This window comes from Herpailurus yagouaroundi, unplaced genomic scaffold, assembly GCF_014898765.1.
Source record: "Herpailurus yagouaroundi ecotype Mexico unplaced genomic scaffold, PumYag 205, whole genome shotgun sequence".
Taxonomy (NCBI): domain Eukaryota; kingdom Metazoa; phylum Chordata; class Mammalia; order Carnivora; family Felidae; genus Herpailurus; species Herpailurus yagouaroundi.
In genome coordinates this window covers 1,765,428-1,782,641 of record NW_024412436.1, presented here as the reverse complement: position 1 = coordinate 1,782,641, position 17,214 = coordinate 1,765,428, and the positions used below count along the sequence as shown (strand labels likewise).

Below are 17,214 nucleotides of genomic sequence, written 5' to 3'. Positions count from 1 at the left end.
CCAGCAGCCCTCTTTCCCCTTCCATAAGAAATCACCTCTAAGATCTTTAATTAGGCATCAGTTTGCTAGTTAACATATACAAGCCCAGAGTCCAGTTTCATAAACCAAATAAAAGTAATATTTTAAGGTAGTGTCCTATCAAAACAAATTGATACACTTTTCTTTGATAAGAAATGCTTCTAAATCAGAAACCTAATCACTTGTAACAAAAATCAAATTCTTGCTACCTAAGTAACAGTTCTAGAGTTCATCCCACAATATTTCTGTCATGTACATCTGGCCCATTTTATTCCTCATACTTTGATTTCAGAATAATTCATTCACACAGAAATATTACAGACTCCAGGAAAAAACAGGAAGCAAGTTTTCTGAGCTTTTAATTATACCTGTATGTTATTTATATTTTAAACCCAACAAAGGTGCTTCTTTAATATCCCCCAAACAGGCAGACTTACATCTTTATGAAATATACAGTAAAGCTACAAGTTTAATGATGAGCAAACACCATAATCAGGTCCTACAATCCAAGGACCAGCCTCACGGAGACAAGAAAAGTGTCTGACAACAGAAAAGCCATCAGCAAAGCATCAGGCAAGATTAACTATGCAACTGATGATTTGTGTCAAATAACTAGTAGAAATAAAGAATGCTCAGAAATCAGGCATATATTTCTACCTACACTTTCCCCTGCAAACATTACATATGAATTCAGGGATTTGTGTCTGGGTAAATATGTAAATAAGAGAGCTTTCATCATGCATTTCATACTGAGAGTGGAACAGCAATACACAATTCACTCTAAAAATGTCACATCACCATATGCTTATGTCATGACCATACGTTTACAATTTCGTGTATATATATTTTTTAAGAGGCAGTAGTTTTCTATTCAATGTCTTTACATGTAATACACTTCTAACTTGTTTAGTAAACGTTGGCCTCTTTTTTGCTTTAGGCACAGAACAAAAACCCCTATGTATTTCATTTCACACAAAGCTTGAATCTGGGCAGAGGTTTCCCTTTTCCCCGCCTCCATTCCCTTCTGACTCCTCTTCCTTATCTCCATCAACAGTCTTGACTGGTGCAGTTTCACCGAAATATGTGACTTGGACACAGCTTGGAGATGTTACTCACAAAAACTATCAAACTAATGATTCACGTCACCTGGACGTTATAAAACACAGCAGCGTTGGCGCTCTTTCTCCCTTGACTTTAAATAATGAAACAAATCCATCCCCTCCAGCAAGTAGCTCGGTTCCCCGCCCCCCCCACCCCAATTGTCGCACCAGGCCTCGTCCTCCGACATCTGCTCCTAACTCTTGTCCTTTCTACCCCAAGATACCCACTCACATTCCAGGGTGCCTCCCACTCTTCTCAAACCCTTCCCACGCCCTCCACTGTTCCATCTCCCAGAGCACCCTTCAATTGCCATTCTTCTTCCCCTCTCCCCCCACTCCCGCACACCCCCGTCCAGGTCGTCCTCCTCCACACCTGGCCCGAATCCAGCCTTTCCCCAGTCGGGGGTCCCTCCCCGACCCCCCCCCCCGCCCGCCCCAGGCGGGTCTCGCCGCCCAACGCGGACGTTGGGACGCGGCGGAACAGGGGCGTCGTCACCGTTTCCTTCCTCCTCACATCAGCCCCTCCCGTCGAGAGGGCCGGCGCCAGTACCTGAGTCTCCCGGGGAGCTCCGGGCAGCTCTCCGGGGCCGACAGCGCTGGGAGGGCGTGGGAAGGAGTGGGAAGCGCAGAAAGAAAACGAGGAGGGGGAGACAGTGGGCGCGGACTCGGCGTCGGCCGCTCCGCCGCAGCTGCGCCCCCGCTCATCGAGCCGATCGGCGCTCCGCGGCCTGGCGCCGGGCGAGGGGGCGGGCCCAGGCGGCGGAGATGCTCGAAGGAATCGAGTGAGTGGAGCGCCTCCAGGGGAGGCGGAGGAAGCTGGGAGAAGTCCCTCAGAGCGCGCGCTGTACAAGCCCGGGACGGGTGGAAGAGGCTTTTAGGTGATGCTTTAGGCGCAGCCCATCACCCTTGGCTAAAGAAACCGAGTAGAAAACAAGGAGGATGGTTCGCAGCCCCGGAACTACTTCGGATTGTCTGGGCCTTTCCGGAAGCTCTAAGTGACCCCTTGTTTATCGATGCAGTTAGACTAGCAGGGAGCTATTGAGGGTTGCGAATCCCACTTCATTTTAGACGTTAGGAATCTCTGGTCTAGATTTACTGGCGGCTGCAAGCTAGTTTGGGTAGATTTGGAACGAGGACTCCGTTCTCTTTCCCCTGTATTCTTTTTAACCTAAAATAACTAGGTCCAGACACCGGAGCCTTCAGGTTTCAGTTAGGAAATCACCCTTGTATGGCCTGTCCACTGTTCTTTTCACCCTCCCCCTTCACCCCCTCAGTATCATATTTAAACTTCCAAGCCTGAATTAGGTGGGCATAGTAATCCAAAACCATTCTAGATGTTTTTACGGTCCCTTGTTTCACTTAGCCATTCCTCCCACACACGCCGCTGCTGGACTGTTTTACTCATTCCCCCCACCCCGATCATTTTGCATTACGCATCTTTTTCACCTAATACGTGTGGGTCCCTTGTTGATACAGCGTTGCAGGCATTTTTCAGTTACAACGTACCTAACTGGAAGATGCCCTGGCTGGGATGACTCTGATTATCTAAAGTTCAATCACCTGGAAAGCTTTAAAAACTACAATGCCCAAACACTACTTTGAGATTCTGATTCAATCATCCTGGGATGCTGAGAAACAGCCGTGGGTTGTCAGTTGAAGTTTCTGAAAACCTGGCGTTAGACTCGCTGTGAGTTTACTTCTCAGACCCAGGCTGACTTGGACAGACACCACCCACCTAGAAGGAAAGCTTCTTACAGTTTCTCTGCTTAGGCATAATGGTGACACTACCCTAGACCCCACAGATGACCCAAAAGTTATTTCCTTCTTCCACAGGTGATTTTACGTCTGTAAATCTGCTTGTTATGGGGTGTCTCCCTCCTTTGGTGCCTTAGCCAGTTAGAGTCTGAGGCACTTACAGCATCAGCCTTTCTTACTTACACAACTTAAGAGTGTGATTGAGCTGTAGGAGCACCTCACTGCGTAACTTGTATAACTAATTCTTTTTGTTTTAACCATAATTCTTTAGTTCTGCCAACCATTTTGGTAAGATTGCTGAGGGGAGGGGTAATGCCAGTCCCACCCCTTACTCACCTGAACAAAGTCCCTTTGACTCTCCCCTATATTTTGGAAAGGGTAGAAAATGTCACTTTACAGTTACTATGAATCAGATATACCAGTAAGCCTGAAAGGATATAAACAGCACTGGATGTAAGGTCAGAACAGGGTTCCAGGCTCACCAACTTGAATTATTTGGTTATTTTTAGCCTATTTTCTCTTTCTTGAGCTTCAATTAATTATTCAGATGTTCATCTTCCAATTTTCTTATAATTTCTCTTTCATCTGATATATTTATTTTCTTGAAGTAGGCTTCCCACCCAGCGGAGCACAAAGCGGCCTGAACTCATGACCCTCAGATCAAGACCAGAGCCCAATTCAAGAGTGGAAGGCCTAACTGACTGAGCCACCTAGGTGCCCCTGAGCATCTGATTGATTCTTAAACTTTCTATTCCTCCTGTTTTTAGCTCACATCATGCTCAGAGTTACCTAGCCCTTCTAATTCCCGAGCCTTATTTATGCAGGGTTTAGCCGTGTAAATCAGGATGCTTCATGGCCTGCTTAGGATTCTTGTTTCTTAAGTCTGCTAAAGTAATTGTCACTGATTCATCTACTTTGCAGGTTTCAATATTTTGTTGTTGTTGTCTCTGTTCCCATAAGGCAGAAAAAAAAGTACAATTCTAAACATGTGAACAACTGTTCAACATCAGCCAAAATGTAAATCAAATACCATTTTTCATCTATCACTGACCGGGAAGGAAGGAATTTAGCAGCAAATCTGTAATACATTCTCTCCCCTTATAGAGGAATACCCCTAGAAAAGCAAGCAAGCATGTAATTCTTAGAAATATGGAATAACAGACCTCCTGACAAACAAATTAATAGTATTTGCTAGTAAGGAGAGTTGATATCTATGGAATTCCTTCAGTAAGATATTCCTGGGCTGGGACTGTTTATGGTAAACACCCCCGAAATCTGTGGATTTGAGGTGCATGACTGGAAAATATCATGTAATTTATGTAACTCAGCATGTAATGGAGATGTTCCAAAACTGAGTTGGTTGCTTCTGCGTAAGTGAGGTGACTACATACCTTACTTAGAAACCACATCTATGATCTTAGGCAGAGATGCACCCAACGCAGGAAGAAAGGACCTGGGAAACAGCACTGAGTCCTGAACCTCTCCCTATTTTGTGCCTCTTGGTCAGTGGTATCTTTGAAATTAGTACAGTTTAAAATGGTAAGACCTCTGATTTCTGAGTCTAATTTGAAAATTTGATCCTTTTGCTAGCTCAATGGCAAAGATTAAAAAGTTTGACAACACAGTGATGGAGATGTGTACACGCGGTATTGTGGTGTGGGAGGTGGGAAGAGCAAGCTTTCTTCAACACTTGGTGGAAGTATAAATAGCTACAAATTTTTTTAAGTTCAGGGTGGTAAAACACGTCAAAAATTATATTAAGTTCCTTTTGACCTAACAATTCTATTTCTAAAATTTATCCCACTGATATACTTCCCCAAGTTGTATAAAGGCATTTTCTAAGAATATTCTTCAAAGGATTTTTGCAACAAGCATGGAAAAAAAAAAGAAGCTTTAACTGTCCAGCAATAGGAAACAAGTTTGGAATATCCATTTAAGGTAACAGTATATAGTGATTAAACTGAAGTTGGGGCGCCTGGGTGGCACAGTCGGTTAAGCGTCCGACTTCAGCCAGGTCATGATCTCGCGGTCCGTGAGTTCGAGCCCCGCGTCGGGCTCTGGGCTGATGGCTCAGAGCCTGGAGCCTGTTTCCGATTCTGTGTCTCCTTCTCTCTCTGCCCCTCCCCTGTTCATGCTCTGTCTCTCTCTGTCCCAAAAATAAATAAAAAATGTTGGAAAAAAAAAAATTTTTTTAAAAACTGAAGTAGATATACATGCACTCACTTAGAATATCTCTATGTGGTTTTTAAAATATTTTATTTATTTATTTATTTATTTATTTATTTACAGAGACAGGGAGAGAGAACACGTGAGCATGAGTGGGGGAGGAGCAGAGAGAGAGGATCCAAAGCAGGCTCGGCATTATTGTGAGATCCTGACCTGAGCCAAAATCAAGAGACGCTTAACCAACTGAGCCGTGCAGGTGCCTCTCTGTATGTTACCGTAAAGTGAGAAAAGGTGCAGAACAGTACATGGACTCTGCTTCCATTTGAGCATCACATACGAAAAAACCCAGAAGGGCTGAGAATCTGGCATGGAATTTGGCATGAAATGTGTCCTCCCGAACCCCTCCCAATTCATACGCTGAAGCCCTAACCCACAATGTGACTATGTAGAAACTGGGCCTTAGGTAGATAATAAGGTTTAAATGACGTTGGTCATAGGGGTGACGCCCTAATCTGATAGGGCTGGTGTCCATGTGTGTGTGGGCATGGAGATGAGGCCATGTGAGGCCACATTGAGAAAGTGGCTTGCAAGCCAGATGAAAAGGTCAGGAAGAGAGGTCTCACCAGAAACCAATCCTGATGGCACCGTGATTTTGGACGTTTAGCCTTTAGAAAATTTCTGTTGTTTAAGCCATCTGGTCTGTGGTATTTTGTTATAACAACCTCAACGGACTAACACAGAAAGGAAACCTTTTCTCATTGTGTGGTATTTTGTACCATTTGTATACTACAGGAGAGAGTCTCTTTCCCACTGAAATTGAGACCAGATGTTCATTGGTTAATTTAAAAAGTCAGGAGGCACCTGGGTGGCTCAGTCGGTTAAGTATCCAACTTCAGTTCAGGTCATGATCTCATGATTTGTGGGTTTGAGGCCCACAGTGCAGAGCCTGCTTGGGATCCTCTCTCTCTGCTGCTCCACCACTCACTTGCTCTCTCAAAAATAAACAAACATTTAAAAAAGTCAGTTAAAGTGGTAAGGATTTAAAAAAGCAGATATACTTTAATTTTTTTATTTTGACTCAAAGGTATCATCATACATTTACTCACTAATCTTTGAAATAGGGCCAAGACCTTGTATCTGAAAATGAATCTGTTGGTTGGAGTGCCCCAGTGTCTTTATTATAAATTACACTGCTTAAATTGTTTATAATTCCCAGAGCATGGGAATCCTCGGCTTCAACTATTATCTCTATGAAGAAGAATCCAAGGAAGAATGTATTTAAGGGAAAGGGCACTTAGGAGAAGGTAGGCATTAGAGATAGGGAGAGCAGTCCATGAGAAGCGGTTGGAGCAGCAGACATGACAAGACAGGGCAGTGTAAAAGAAAAAGGAAGGGTTATTAGCATCAAACTTCATGGGTGCCTGGATGGTTGTTGGAAGAGCATGGACTCTAGATCTCAGGGTGGTGAGTTTGAGCCCCACATTAGGTGTAGAGATTAATAATAATAAAAAAAAAACTTAAAAACCCCGTTAAAAAATAATAAAAACTTCAGGGGTGCTTGGGTGGCTCAGTCAGTTGAGCGTGCAACTCTTGATTTTGGCTCAGGTCATGATCCCAGGGTGGTGGGATTGAGCCCTGTGCTGGGGCTCAGTGCAGAGCCTGCTCAAGATTGTCTCTCTCCCCCAGCCCCTCTCCCCAGCTCATGCACGTTCTCTATCTCTCTCTCTAAAATAAAAAAAATAAAAAGACTTCAGAGAAATTGGTGGGGGGTGGAGGAAAGTGGGAATGAAGGCTAGAAAAAGCCATTAGATTTGCTGACTCACAGAACATTATTGATTTTCAAGAAGTATTTCAGTAACATTGTGGATGTGGAATGCATCTTGTAAGAGTTATTTTTTAGTGGAATTGCAGATTATAGATTCCACTTCCAAGAAATTTAATTGTAAAGGGAAATGGCACACTAAATTGCAGTTCAAGCAGCAGCACAATCAAGGTACTATCAGAAATGACCAAGTTATACATAGGAATGGGGAGTAAGGAGCCACAAAGAGAGTGAGACTGTAACGCAAAATCAAAACAGAAATAAGGATGGGTGATGTCCCTTGCAGAGGTGGGAGGATCAGGGTTAGAAGAGTACCAGAGGTACATTCTGGGCAGGATGGAGAGAGAATCCTTTCTTGGAGGCAAGAAGAAAGGAAGTGACTGATAAAGATACAGAGAAATTTTGAAATGGAAAAGAGAAGAAGTTAGGGAAACTCACAAGATCACCTCGAAATGTTCAGTAAAACTCAAGAGTCAATGTGAAGGGTCAAGGAAGCAGTGTTACAGTTGGGAGTGTAAAGAAAATGGAGAAATTTTGGAACTTAACACAGTGAACAAAAGGATGGCTCAGCAGCTGAGAAGATCCAGGCTAGAATGGTCATTTTGACTGCTTTAAATCAAGGATGTGGACTTAGATTCCTTTTTATCCTCCATCATATCTTGCACAGTACAAGCACACAATTAATTTACTGAGTGGGTTATGCTTTTTAAAGTTTGCTTTTGAAGGAGCAAAAAGACGCAAGAAAGAAGAAAAGAGAAGTGATAGAGAAAAGTTTTAGCATTCCCAGGGCATGGGGATCCTACAAGCACTTAGCCTGCTGCATGACTTCACGGTCACTAACTTTCAATACCAGTTTCATTTCCCGGGCAGCAAACAAGGAGTAATCTCTGCCTCCTTATTATCTTCTAAGAATATCACAAGCTCTTAGTAAAACAATATTTATACATTCTTGTCACCTTATAAACAATATAGAGTTTTTCCATTTTTACAGATTTGCTTTTCTCTGAACTGTTTCATTGTTATTATAGCTTGACTAGCAAGAAAGAGTCTGGCCTATTGGCACTGATTTTCTTTTGGCATTTCAAGGTAACAGGAGAGGAAAAAAGAATATGAGCAATGTAACTTTGTGACTCATAAAAATAAAATCAAGAAATGAAACAGAGGCAACGTGATTACTTTAAACCTTAGTCAATATCATTGCCTTTAAATATTTAAATAAATATTGATTTTGGGATTCCACAGTCATTTCAGCTCATTATTCATTCAAGTCAAGTTACACTTGAACTTCATTGGTATTTCAAAATGCATTTCCTGGAGACACTTTATCTTTGTATCTTACTTATAAAGTGTAAACAAACAAAATACTTTAATTTTAATTAGCATTAACTAGAAAACAACTTTCTGAATCATCCATAGCTTGCCATATCCTATCCAATTTTCCCCTATGTTGTGGTAGATTGCATGTCTATTTTTCATCATTAATAATAAATCAGTTTTGGGGTGCCTGGGTAGCTCAGTCAGTTGGGCGTCTGACTTTGGCTCAGGTCACAATCTCAAGGTTTGTGAGTTTGAGCCCCGCATCCGGCTCTGTGCTGACAGCTCAGAGCCTGGAGCCTGATTCAGACTGTGTCTCCCCCTCTCTCTGCCCCTCCCCCGCTCATGCTCTGTCTCTGTCTCTCTCTCAAATAAACATTAAAAAAAATAATAAAGCAGTAGTTTTCCTTCTGGCTCTACTTATGCTTGTTGTTTGAGTTTATTGAGCATCCAACTCTCCCCACTTGAAAAGAAAAAAAAAAAAAATTAACAGAAAAATTCACAGTATCTTTTCTGTGACTCTGAATTCATCACATTTGCTTGGAATGTATACTTTAATGTTAAGCAGTCCCAGGACTGGAACATGGCATATGGGATTAACTATAGGATATCTCTCTGGGATCAAACTCAATGATAACCATCCTTATGGAATGTTTTAAGGAAATTCTTTGGCAATCACTGAACCCCTGTCCCCATCCTTCATAGCTAGAGCAATAAGTTTTCCAATTACTTTCTAAAATGTCATGATAGTATACTTGAAAACATACTTGTGCTTAGAATTATTTGGAGAATTCTTGTGAAATTATTCTTGAAAAAAGAATGCATCTTTATGTTCTGGAACCTATTTACTGCAACCCAGTATACGCTTTTTTTTTTTTTTTAAGTTTTATTTATTTAAGTAATCTCTACACCCGAAGTGGGGCTTGAACTCAGGACCCCAAGAGCTCTTCCAACAGAGCCAGCCAGGCGCCTCAACAGTATATTGTTGAAGACAAGTGTATGAACTTCTATTTTAAAAGTTTGGTCTTGGGGCGCCTGGGTGGCTCAGTCGGTTGAGCGTCCGACTTCGGCTCAGGTCATGATCTCGCTGTCTGTGAGTTCAAGCCCCGCGTCGGGCTCTGTGCTGACAGCTCAGAGCCTGGAGCCTGCTTCAGATTCTGTGCCTGCCTCTCTCTCTGACCCTCCCCCACTCATGCTCTGTCTCTCTCTGTCTCAAAAATAAATAAAAACATTAAAAAAAAAAAAAATAAATAAATAAATAAAAGTTTGGTCTTTTGGGGTGCCTGGGTGGCTGAGTCAGTTAAGCATCTGACTTTGGCTCAGGTCTTTATCTCATGGTTCTTGAATTTGAGCTCTCCATCTCTGTGGTCAGCACAGAGCCAGTTTCAGATTCTCTGTCCCCCTCTCCCTCTGCCTCTCCCCAACTCGCATTCTCTCTCTCTCTCAAAAATAAACATTAAAAAAATTTTTTAATTAAAAAAAAATAGAAGTTTGGTTTTTTAAAATGTGTGTACAAATCCTCTGAGTCTGCACTAGCTCTTAGGGCTTTGGCACTGACAACAGGGCTCCAGAGCTGCAGCTGAGGCATATGCCCCAAAGCAATGGCAGCAGCCACGGGCACAGATTTCCTGCTTCCTCATTTCCCAGGCCCCCTTCACTTCAGTTCCTGTATTTTTGGTTCCAGAATTTCCATTAAAAAGTAGATTCTAAGTCTCCAGTGAAATTGTCCGTGTTTCATCTATTTTTATGAACATTTTAATCAGAGTCCTTGTCTGTTAATCTAATCCTGGATTAGTTATGGGCTGGATTCTATTGTCTATTATTCTCTTGGTTTTTGGTCATAAGACTCTTATCTCAGCATACCTAATAGTTGTGTTTGTTTCTTTTTCTTTTTTTTTTTTGAGAGAGAGCACATGCATTTGGGAGGAGGGAGGGATGGAGGGAGGGAGGGAATCTCAAGCAGGCTCTTCGCCCAGCACATATCCCCATGCAGGGCTCAATCCCATGACCATGAGATCATGACTGGAGCCAAAATCAAGAGTCAGATGCTCAATCAACTGAGCCACCCAGGCACCCAACCTAATAGTTTTTGATATTCAGTACTGATTATTGAGTATAAAATAATTGAGTATTAAAAATGGAATATAAAATACTGAATGTAAGAAATATTGTGTATGTATGTGATATTATCCTCCAAAATCTTCTAAAGAAGATTCACTCTCATCTCTGCTGATAAAGATGCTAAGCAAAAAGCCTCTGAAAAACAGTGGTTTGATCATCTCAGCCTCCCACCCCAAAACAGCTTTAGAATTCAGCAAAATTTTGAGGAGAAAAATATGAGTCCCTCAATTCATTACTGTTTCCTTCTCCCTGAGATCCTGGCTCTCTAAGATTGCAGTTTTGTCTTTCTGGTCCTGGGAAACCCCAAAGTGTCACTGGTTTGCTTGTTTGTTTTGTTCCCACAACAGTCCTCCGCCCAGGCAAAGCCCAGATGCTTGCTCAGGAGCTTTACCTGCACCCGAAATCTGTAAGCGTCTCCAGGGCAAACGCAGACCACCTTTTCGCAGTTCCTTCTCTGGAATCTTGGCCCTTTCTGTCTTCCTGCTTAAACAGTCTTCTGATTGCTTCATAGAGATGTTTTTGGTATTTATCTGGTTTTCTATTAATTGTTAGAGGGAGCAATGGTCTGTCTCAATTTACTGCATCATACCTGAAAGGGAACTTTATCTAAGCTGCGCTTAAAGTACTGTAAAGGGATAAGCTCATTTGCTAGCAACTATGCAAGAAAGTAGAGAGGGTTTTCTAAACGGAAGAGTTTCTTAGATCCTCCAAGACACACCTCAGTAGTCAGAAGTCATCACTTTTCATGGCTTCTGACTGGGGGAGAGCGAGCGTGAGAAGAGGATTCTGGTTTCTTCTGGCAATGAAGGCACGTTTAATCAGAGATCCTTGAACCAGCTCCCCTTCTGCCACAGATCACAGATTTCTTAGACAAGAAGAATCTCCTTTTACGTCATATTTCTATCTGTACGTAGGCTATATCTAAACCTCTATATGTATGGTATATATGCATTTATCATTCCTATTTTCCTTTATTAGAGTTGTGAATATTTTTTTTCATTTTTAATCTTTTTCTTTTAAGCAAAGAAAATTCTGCATCACTGCTCACACTCATTTCTAAGCTTAAGACACGATCCTTGAAAAGCTGGGTCTTAGAATCACAGTCACACTTCACTGAGTTAAAGTAATATCACAAATCACAGTTCCCTACTTTAGATGCTATGGTCATTGGGGCGCCTGGGTGGCTCAGTCGGTTAAACGTCCGACTTCGGCTCAGGTCATGATCTTGTGGTTTGTGAGTTCGAGCCCTGCGTCGGGCTCTGTGCTGACAGCTCAAGGCTGGAGCCTGCTTCGGATTCTGTGTCTCCCTCTCTCTCTGCCCCTCCCCGACTTGTGCTCTGTCTCTATCAAAAATAAATAAAATGTAAAAAAAAAAAAAAATTTTTAGATGCTATGGTCACAAGTATACATGAACAGTTATGTAGAAGGAATGGAATTATAACATCCAAATAACTTTAATAGATGTATTTCAAACTTTCTTCAGAGAATGAAAAGTTAAAGTGAAATAATAAATCTCTAACAACGTTTTTCTAAAAGAATGTAATCGGGTTTTCACTAAGGACCAAACAAGCCTTTCTGGTTTATTCTTTGCATAATTATAGATTCAAAGCATAGGAGAAATTCTCTCAACCACGAAGAAACATTCACAATGCTCCTGTTAAGTGACAGGCATTGTGCACCAAGAACCTTTGCCAATCTGGTCAAGTCTAGGCACCTCTTATCAGAGTAACATTTCTAAATGCATCAAAATAAAATACACAGCGGCACCTGGGTGGCTCAGTTGGTTGAGCATCCGACTTCAGCTCAGGTCATGACCTCACAGTTCGTGAGTTAGATCCCCGCATCAGGCTCTGTGCTGACAGCTCAGAGCCTGGAGCCTGCTTCGGATTCTGTGTCTCCCTCTCTCTCTGCCCCTCCCCTGCTTGTGCTCTCTCTCCCAAAAATAAATACACATTAAAAAAAATTTTTTTTAAATAATAAACTACACAGAATTGCAAAGCAAGGCAATTTATAATGCTATAAAATATTTTAAAAGTAAAATTTCTGATACACTACAGTATGTGCTTTATTAACTCCTTAAACCACAAAATCTAGTGTCATACTCAACATCTACCATGATTTTGAATTAGTAACGAGCATAAACAATATTTCAAGATATCTATTTTTGTTTTTTAAATAATTTATTATTTTTTAATTTAAATCCAAGTTAGTTAACATATAGCGTAGTAATGATTTCAGGAACAGAATTTAGTGATTCATCACTTACATATAACACCCAGTGCTCATCCCAACAAGTACGCAACCCCCCACCCAACACCCTGACAACAACCTTCAGTTTGTTCTCTGTATTTAAGAGTCTCTTGTGGTTTGTCTCCTTCTCTGTTTTTATATCATTTTTGCTTGCCTTCTCTTTTGTTCATCTGTTTTGTACCTTAATTCCACATATGAGTATATTGCAAGATATCTATGATTGTAATGTGATACAAAAATCTTAGTGGTTCCAATTGGTAATAAATTCACAGGTACAGCTAGTACTACTGACAAGGTTTACTTTTGTGGAGAGGGGTCTCCGTCTATAGTTGAAGGAAATGCTAAATTTATTAGAGGTTAGTGGAAATAAAGATATAATTTTTTCCCCATCGAAGTCCACAGACCCTCTGAATTCTATTCATGGGTCCTCAAGGGTCCCCAGATTCAGAACTCCTGTTTTAAGTATTCCACCCTCTCCCATAAGGCATGGATGGCCCTAAGGATATCGTGAGTTCTGAGCAAAAACCAAACAACTACTTTTGTACCTGTTTGTCCCCGGCATGAAAAATCCTACTTTTTGGTAAGGTTGCTCTTACTGACTAGAATACATGGGTTCTGCTTACTAACATGCACATACTTGCCTTGCCCAGGGTCCTGTACCTTCCCTGAGAAGCCTGGAGTTAGATCAGGCTTGAAAGGTCATCTGGGACAATAAAAATGTCTGTCCCTAGAAACTAGAGGTATGTGCCAGGCCCTCTGCCAATATGTTACTGCATCTGATTCTCACGGCAATCCCATGTTATTATTCCCAGCTTCTACAGACTCATTTGTTCACTCACAAAAAGTATACTGGACGTTTATTGTATATCTCTTACTAAATTAAGTTGTGTGCCTTAAATGTAAGCACAGCTGCTGTCTTCAGACTTTATAGTATAGCAGGAAAGAAAGGCAGAAATAAATTATATGTTGTGATAAATGTTTTGAAAAGAACAAACAAGTAGCTATTTCAAAAGATAGGGCTGTCAGGGGGGATTTTTCCGGGGTGGGGTGGGGGGGGGTAACATTTAGGCTGAAACCAGAAATATGAGAAGGAATCAGTCATGCAAAAAGCAGCAAGAACAAAGGCTCTTAGGCAGGAAAGTTTAGTACATGTGTGTATGCATATGTGTATTTAATTTCCTGATTTTTAAAAAAAGTTTTTTTTAAGTAAGCTCTATGCCCAACATGGGGCTCAAGCTCATGACCCTGAGATCAAGAGTCGCATGTTCTACTGAATGAGCCAGCCAGGTGCTGTCCCTCTTAACCACTTTTTTATGTTTATTTATATTTGGGGCGGGGGGAATGGGCAGAGAGAGAGGGAAAGAGTGAATCTTAAGCAGGCTCCGCGCAGTCAGTGTAGAGCCCAACATGGAGTTCTATCCCATGAACCCTGAAATCATGACCTGAGCTGAAATCAAGAGTTGGACACTTAACTGGTTGACTGAGCCACCCAAGGCCCCCCTCTTAACCATTTTAAAGTGTACAGTTCAGTAGTGTTAGCAATAGCCACATTACAACAGAGCTCTAAAACTCTATGTAAAACTAAAACTCTATGGCCACTGACCAACTCCCCACTTCCCTCTCTCTCAAAACCTTGGCAATGACAGTTCTACTTTCTGTTTCTAAGAATCTGACTACTTCAGATACCCCACTCAAGTGGAATCCTATAGTACTTGTCTTTTTGTGACTGGCTTATTTCACTTAGCACAACATCCTCAAACATTATCCATGTTGTAGCATCTGTCAAGATTTCATTCACTTTAAAGGATGATTAGTATTCTACTGTATGTAAATAGCACATTTTCTTCATGCATTTGCCCATCGGTGGATATTTGGGCTGCTTCACCTCTTAGCTATTGTGAATAGTGGGACACATGTGGCACCACCGGGTGGTGGAGAAGCCAGTAATGCCGTCAGGCAGCTAACCCCAAATTGGGCTGTCTGCCCTCCATTTCCAGCTGCTGTCTCAGAAGGCCTTTTTGGGCTGGGATCCCTGCGCTCACGAGGCTCAGCAGGTGGCTGTGCACGGGTAGCCAGAAGCCAGGAGGAGGGCAACTATCTGGAGAGGCGACAGGGGAGCAGGCTGTCCCGGCCACAGGTATGTGGATAAATCCCAGATGCAGCCTACTCCAGTGTGCACACTCGCCTAAAGGGAAAGCTAGAGGACGTCTAGACTTCAGGGCCGCTGCCTGGGGCAGTGTTCAACAAGAGACCCCTGGAGACCTGATTACTGGTAAGCCCCAAGCGGCCCCCACTGGCGGCCAGTCCAATGGTAGACTGACTGCTGCCTGTTGAGAGCAGCTCCCTGAGAAAGATTTGTGGTGGCTGGTGGGCTCTCTTGGGGCTGCAGGCTTGGCAGGTAGTCTGAGACCACCCTAAACTCCCCAGGCCTGGAGGGCCCAAACTGCCTTCCGCAAGCAACCTGGGTGCACACTGCGCCCCAGCCATCCACAGCCAAGGCAGAAGGGACATGGACCTGGACCAGGCCCAGTGTCTGGAGAGGCCAGGTTGCCAGTGCAGGTTCTGAGGGGTGGGGAGGCACGTGCCTCATGCTCCTGGCAAACATAAACCTTCCCAAACGTGCAGGTTCCTCCTGGGGGCAGAGGTAGAGGAATCTGGGCTTCACACCAGGGCAGGGACTACTTATAAAAGCCCCCAAAAGGAAACAATCCAATACCCACAGCAGAATGGAGAAATGAATGTGGTACGGCCACACAATGACACTGCACAGCAATATAAGGTACAACTTAAACACGACACTATGGGTGATTCTCACAAACACTGTTAATGAAAGAAATCAAAGAATATATTCTGTAAGATTCCATTTATACAAAAACCAAAAATGGGCAAAACTAAGCTGTGCTAACTTAAGTTAGGATAGTTGTTATCCCTGAGAGGAGGATGAGTTACTGGAAGGACGAAAGAGGACTTTCTGGACTTCTGGAAATGTTCCGTGTTTGGTGCCCAAGAGTGGGTGTATTCAATTTAGGAAAATTCATCAAGCTACACACTTCTGACATGAGCATTTTTCATTTGAAAAGAAAAACAAATTTAAAGGACCCACCCCTCCTCCCTCCCCAACCTTTGTCTTCCTACCTTCAGGAGTCAAGATGCTTTTGACCTTCTGCAGGAAAGGCTGGTCCACAAAAGCCAGCGGCGGACAACTCATCCCCAGTGTTGGGTCCTTACTGTCTACGTCAAACATGATGACGCTGTAGTAGGGCCGCACTGGGAAAGAGAAGCAAACAAGTCTCTGCCTGACACCACTTACACATCTACACCGCATCTCCCCTGTGACCTGTGGGGGCCGCAAGTGACTCAGTTAGGATGACGTGGAGGCTGTGGTTCGCCTGTAAGGGCACTGATGTCACTGTCAGGGGAGTCCTTGTCAGTCAGGGTTCTCCTGTGAGCACCCCACCTGAGAGACAGGGCATTCATCTCATCTTCTTCCACATTTGAAAGCACTTTCCAGGGGCGCCTGGATGGCTCAGTTAAGCATCTGACTTTGGCTCAGGTCATGATCTCATGGTTTGTGGGTTCAAGCCCTGCGTCTCGGAGCCTGCTTCAGATTCTGTGTCTCCCTCTCTCTCTGTCCCTCCCCTGCTCGCACCCTGTCTTTCTCTCTCTCTCTCTCTGTCAAAAATAAACATTAAAAAAGAGGCACTTTCAAAAGACTTCCAAACACATTAATGGTGTCCTCTAGCTTGATTACTACTTGATGAAGGGTCCATTTGTACCAGTGTTTTGACATAGCAGAACATTAGAGACTGGGAATGTTCTAAACACTTAGAAACCTGGGCTCCGTTCCTAATAAACGGAGTCAAAAACACTGGACAAGGAAGGAACAGATGGGGAGGGGAGATGGGAAGCTTCTGGTATTTTTCTTAAACTGCCAGGTAATTCTAAATACAGGCAGAGTTGAGAACCATTGATCTAGGCAAAGCAGCTGCCTAAGCCTTTAGGGACTGACCCAGCAAATGTCTGCAGGACAAAAACGTTGTCAAATTAAAGTTGGTATATCTTTTCTAGTTAATTGAACAACAGCTGACTCAGGAAAGATAGATTTGCTAAATGGGTGAGAAAGACCTGATTATGAACCAGATGCACTCCTTTGTATGATGGGAATGTCTTTTACAAGGGGTAAGTCTGCAATGCTACTGACTTTTAGCAAACTTTGAGACTATGATAATGATTATTCATTAATTAATAAATCTTGACTTAGGACTCCTACAAGCCTGTTAGTATCCACAGCACAGATCTCATTTTGGTTTCTTAGCAGAACATGTTGCCTCATCAAAGTCCAAGGACACCACTGCCCCCATTTGTAGCACTGAGCCCTCCAACAATCTGGAAGGTGGCTGTTAGACATGATCGCCAGGCTGTTCAACACTGACCGACAGGCAGTCACAATGGCAACACATCACGCACGAAGTGCCTGCCAGGAGCCTAGCACGGTTTTAAGTGTTTCCCATGTATTGGCTAGGTGGGGCCTGGGCCCCCACACTGGCCCCAGACTCAGACAGGTCACCTGTGAAACTCTGATATAGTTCAGTTCAGTTTGCAATGACCCTGAACGCACCATCTGTCCACCCAGCACCAAAGGACTCACCCCCGGCATCCTGATTTGCC

At 42.9% G+C, this 17,214-nt stretch overlaps 1 protein-coding gene across 2 annotated transcripts in view; it reads right to left on the bottom strand.

The window, feature by feature from the left end:
• Positions 1 to 15,792, bottom strand: part of VAMP4 (vesicle associated membrane protein 4) — a 41,495-nt gene extending 25,703 nt beyond the window's left edge. The window contains exon 1 of one of the 2 annotated variants that reach the window (XM_040451702.1): positions 15,682 to 15,792. The gene's annotated coding sequence lies outside the window, so the exon portion shown is untranslated. Of the gene's footprint in view, positions 1 to 1,668; positions 1,858 to 15,681 lie in introns of those variants that run through there. The other variant, XM_040451701.1, reaches the window with a different exon arrangement.
• Between the last annotated feature and the right edge of the window lie 1,422 nt (positions 15,793 to 17,214).